Source organism: Lygodium microphyllum, chromosome 8, assembly GCF_053477565.2.
Source record: "Lygodium microphyllum isolate KBCC chromosome 8, Lygodium_microphyllum_v1.1.10, whole genome shotgun sequence".
In the NCBI taxonomy this organism is placed as follows: domain Eukaryota; kingdom Viridiplantae; phylum Streptophyta; class Polypodiopsida; order Schizaeales; family Lygodiaceae; genus Lygodium; species Lygodium microphyllum.
In genome coordinates, this window is record NC_141142.1 from 68,101,588 (window position 1) to 68,107,181 (window position 5,594).

Sequence of the window (5,594 nt, forward strand, 5' to 3'; positions counted from 1 at the left end):
GAGAAGAGTCTTTCTTCTTTCTCCTCTTCAAGTTGTCTCAAAGCTTCCATGGAAGCTTGACCAAGAAATCTATTTCCATCTGTCTCTATAGCCTCCAAGTCATCTCTAACTTGGTTCTCCACACCTTGCTAAGTGCTTTGACTACCAATTTGGTGGTTGGAACCCTTGTGATACATAGGGAACTTGATTGCTTTTGTTTGGCTCACAATAGAGAAAAGCACCTAGGGTATGCTTGCATTAGATATAAACAATGGACCCAAGTGGTGGTCCCTTCAGACACACCAACCAACCTTGCCTTCATTTTGTGATGCTTCTTAGGCTCTTGTTTCATACCATCTTGCAAAATAGACAAGACAATTGGAAACTCTTTGTTTTCAATAGAAGATGGGTCTAGTAATGCACCCTCTTGGCATAAGCCTCCTTAGCCTTCATGCCTTCATGGATCAACAAAGTACATCCCCACCATCATTGACAATCAATTCTGGGCCACCACCAGGACCCTAGTCAAGAGCTCTCTTGTTCATTACCAATATTCTTGAAGAGTTTCAACTTTCCAAGCAAACACATGCACTATCTTAGGCAATAGTAGCATTTGCATGGTCTTGGGTAGAGAAGGTGGTGCAGGAGCACCAATGGACCTTGGCACTAAGAGCTATAGGGGTCTCAATTAAGATAGCAATTTGGATAGTCATGCAAAGATCCAAATACGAGCACCCTTCAAAGGCTGAGAAGGGCTAAGTTTAATGCGAGAAGTCATAAGCCCATGCACCTCAACCTTTGCAAGCTCAATCTCTAGGTGATCAGAGTTAGTTTGAGACATGATCTATGAAGCAAAGAAAGATGATTGCTCATGCATGAGGAGCCATACAATTTGGTGTGATGTAAGCAAGCTCCAAGCATGAAAGTTTCATATATTGTGTCATGTTGCTAGTGCTGAGCTGAATTCAAGTAGAACCCAATGCCCATAATGATATTGCTTTGTACATCATTAAATTCTTGTGATATAAAAATCGGAAAAGGAGCTCTCTGAACTTTCAATTTATGAGAGGTTTCAATTTATGAGATAGTTATGATTCTTAACAATCTTAGCTTGGCTCTTACATTGTTATTTTCATAAATAAATTATATATATATATATGTGTGTGTGTGTGTGTGTGTGTGTGTGTGTGTGTGTGTGTGTGTGTGTGTAATATGTTAACTTATATATATATATATATATATATAATTTATTTATTTATTTATATAATAACAATGAAAACTCCCATTGGCTTGGCTCTTACATTGACTTGGATAATGTTGCTAAGATTGTTAAGGATGCCTTTGGATACATCATGTAGTTTGGTCGAGAACTTGACAACCCATAAACTATATTTAGAATTTCTCCTCCCTTTCCTCTCTCTCTCTCTCTCTCTCTCTCTCTCTCTCTCTCTCTCTCTCTCTCTCTCATAAATAATAAATAATTATATATATAATTATCTATGTATAATATGTTAACTTATATATTATATATATAATTTATTTATGAATAATTAATAATTAATACTTAATCAAGTATATTAAAGTATTAATAAGTTATATATAACTATCATCAACATAAATAATAAATGAAGAATAATTATACATAATACATAATCTAAATATATATTAATCTATTTATTAATTATATATAATATTATTAAAAATAATTAATTTATTAAATAATTAATGATTAATATATAATCAATTATGTTGATGTATTAATAATTACAATTATTACATATATTATTTGATTAATGTATAATTATATCATATGTATCATTATTACGATCTATTATTGTTGTTATTATTATCAATTAGTATAATAATAATAACCATACACACACACACACACACACACTTATAATTAATACTAATATGATATATTAATATCTAAGTATTATATATAATTATAATTAATTTATTATTGAATATAAATATACATGCCAATTATAATTTAAATGTAGTTTAGGTGTTGATATTCAATTTAATGATAATACAATATCTTAGAGAGAGAGAGAGAGAGAGAGAGAGAGAGAGAGAGAGAGAGAGAGAGAGATGGAACTATCGAGAATATAGACAAAAAGTTATATATATATATATATATATATATATATATATATATAGCCCTCCTTACTTTTTGAGGAAAAAAAGTTGAATTTTTTAAAGAAAAAAAAGTTTTTTGGGATGGTGAGAGGCTACCATGTAGCATTCACAAGTCCTAATTATAATGTACAAGTGTATGCTCTCTCTTTCTCTCTCCATTTCTTCTCTCGCACCCATATATGTTTATGTGTATGAGCATGTATATATACATGTGTGTGTGCTTTTTTAGAGTATGTATACATTGCATGAACATGTCTGACCATTAAAAATATTATCTCATTCCATATGTTTCATTTTTCTTTAAATTTTATTTTTTATAGCATATATGCATTTGTGGATTTTTTAGAGTACGTACATATTACATGTACACGTTTAATAATTAAATATTATATAATTTCATATGTTTAATTTTTTAAAGAAATCATCTAAGAGAGAGAGGTACATTTTTTTAAAATTCTTACCTTTGTCCTTTCAATGATCATATCCTATGTTCAATTTTTTTTAAAAAAAGAATGTGTGTGTATGTGTGTGTAATGATGATAGAAAATAAATACCAATATAAATCCCATTTACTCTTCAAGAAAAAACCATTTTTATTTATTGAATATCAAACTTCTTTCCCTTGTGCTACATAGGCTTGGGAGCCTTCTAGTTGGTTTGAGATCCTCAATCAAAACTTTAAATAATATATAAAATTTATAAAAGCATAATGTTGATATCTTTTTTAAAATAATTTTTTAACTTTTCAAAAATAAAAGCTCCATTACAAAGGCTTTGCTCCCATTGGTCTAGAACAGTCTCTTTGGTACCCCAACACCCATATGCACCATCCTCAAAGAGAGCAATCTTGAAGAAATATATGCTCGAGGATTGAAATTGCTATAGAAACTCACACTCCAATTCAGTAGACCTTTATGTAAGAAGCTGGGAATACTTAGAATGTTAATAATATGCCATGTCACACTGACACTGGTATATAAGGAGAGAAGTTGTAATTTCTGAAAGATTTGGCTGAATTCCTCATCTAAGAGATATGCCTCTTGTAGCTCTTCAATCCAATCACTATGTAATTCCGTCATGGCTGATACTTTGCAGGCCCACATACGAGAGAGAATCAGCCACTATGTTATCTTTGCCCCTTGTATGAGTGATGTCAAAGTCATAATTTTGTAATGTTGCTACCCATCGTCGTTGCTTTGGAGTAAGATTTGACTGAGTAAGGAAATACTTGAGTACGCGATGATCACTATGCACTCTGAATCGGCTGCCATATAAGTAATGGTGCCATTTCTTGATTGCATGCAGAATAGCCAACATTTCCTGATCATAAACATTCATGGCCATCTCCTTATCAGTAAGCTTACGGCTTTCAAATGCAATTACTCCATGCTCCTGAAGCAAAACAGCCCCAATGCCACGGCCACTAGCATCACATTGTATAGTAAACTCTTTAGAGAAATCCGGGCATACAAGAATAGGAGCGGAGGTAAGTAATTCCTTTAACTGGTTGAAGCTGCCATCTGCAAGAGAATCCCAAAAGAAAGCCTCTTTCTTCAACCTGTCAGTTAAAGGGGCTGCAATTGCCGCATAATGCTTTATAAATCTGCGATAGAATGAAGATAGACCAAGAAATCCTCTAAGAGAGGTAGTAGTAGTAGGCATTGGCCAATCTTTTATGCATTGCACCTTCTTGGGATCAGCCTGTATTCCTTTTTCACTGACTATATGTCCCAAGTATTCCACTTCAGTCTGCATGAAAGAACACTTCTTCTCCTTAGCAAAAAGCCTATGATGTCTCAACACATCAAAAACCTTCCTCATATGCGACAAATGATCCTGAAAAGTCTTGCTGTAGATCAAAATGTCGTCGAAGAATACCAAGACAAACTGAAAGAGGAAAGGTTGTAGAATCTTATTCATCAGGCTTTGAAAGGTAGCTGGAGCGTTTGTAAGGCCGAATGGCATCACCAAGAAATGGTAAAGCCCACGATCAGTCCTAAAAGCAGTCTTGACCTCATCACCCTCTCTCATGCGAATCTGATGATACCCTGATCTCAAATCAATCTTCGTGAAGAATCGAGCCCCCTTAAGCTCATCAAGCAAATCATCTATCCTGGGTATAGGATACCTGTTCTTCACTGTTATCTTGTTAAGATCCCTGTAGTCAATGCACATTCTGAAAGATCCATCTTTCTTTTTGACTAACAGGACTGGGGATGCATACGGTGAAGAACTTGGTTCAATGAATCCCATTTCAAGAAGCTCTTTGATTTGCTTGGCTACTTCCTCTCGTTCACATTTTGATAGTCTGTAAGGTGGCTTATTGATCGTCTTTGAGTTGGGTTCCAAATCAATGGGGTGATCCACCGCTCTCTTAGGAGGCAATGAAGTAGGTACTTCAAATAGATCTCTGTACTCCTCAAGAAGAGCTGTCAAGGCTGGATGGTTTGCTGAATTTTTGGGCTGATCCTGTGTTTCTTTGTTCAAATGCAATACAAATATCTGTGAGCGCTTCTTGTACTCTTTCTTGAGTTGTTGAATGGTGATAAGCTGAAAATCAGATTTACTAGGGATCCCCTGTAAACGGATGAGCTGTCCATTGGAGAAAAACTCCATATATAACTGTGAGAAATCCATAGTAATCCTGCCTAAGGTCATCAACCAGTCACAACCAAGTACAATATCTATGGGCCCCATTTCCAAAGTGATCAGGTTTACTTTGACTTCAAAATTTTCAGCCATCTGCAAAGAAACCTGTGGACAAATCTGTGTGCTGATTTCCTCTTCACCATTAGCCACTTGTACTCTAATGGGCTGCTGTAAGTCGGTGGGAACACAATTCAACTTGTACAAAATGGATTTATTGACAAAACTGTGAGTACTGCCACTATCTATCAGGATGAACACTGGCTTTCCACATATGCTTCCCTTCATACGAAGTGTATTAGGGTTCTTAGATCCCGTCCAAGCATCCATAGAGATAGAACAATTAGTGGCAGCAGGCAACTCATTACAAAATCCACCAGGATCAAATGGGATATCACCGCCTGGATCAAAAGGAAAAGAGTCAGATGGATCATAGAAGTACTCCTGTCCACCATCATCCTCGAAATCTTCATTTTCAGCATTGATTGGGACTGCATTCACTTCATCTGTGTCATTTTCAAGGTCCTCAAGAACTAGCATACTCTGAATTTTTGGCTTGGCATTTTTGTATACACACTTTGAAGCATGGTCAGGAGTATACTTTTCTCCACACTTGAAGCATAAGCCTTTGTCCTTTCTTTCCTTATAAAGATCCATGGGAATATTTCTGAAATTTGTATTGGCTGAAGTAGACTTAGGCTTATTGTCACCTTGCTTAAATTCAACTTTTGGACTGTTTGCTGTCCTGAAATTGCCTTGAAGCCTAGAAGCATTAAATGGGGGATAAGTTGGTATCCGTAAACTCCCATTAGGCATATGGTTGCTGC

The 5,594-nt window shown here is 35.3% G+C and overlaps 1 pseudogene; it reads right to left on the bottom strand.

Moving 5' to 3' along the window:
* Positions 1–202: 202 nt before the first annotated feature.
* Positions 203–820, bottom strand: LOC148032415 (adenosylhomocysteinase pseudogene; annotated as a pseudogene).
* Positions 821–5,594: the final 4,774 nt, after the last annotated feature.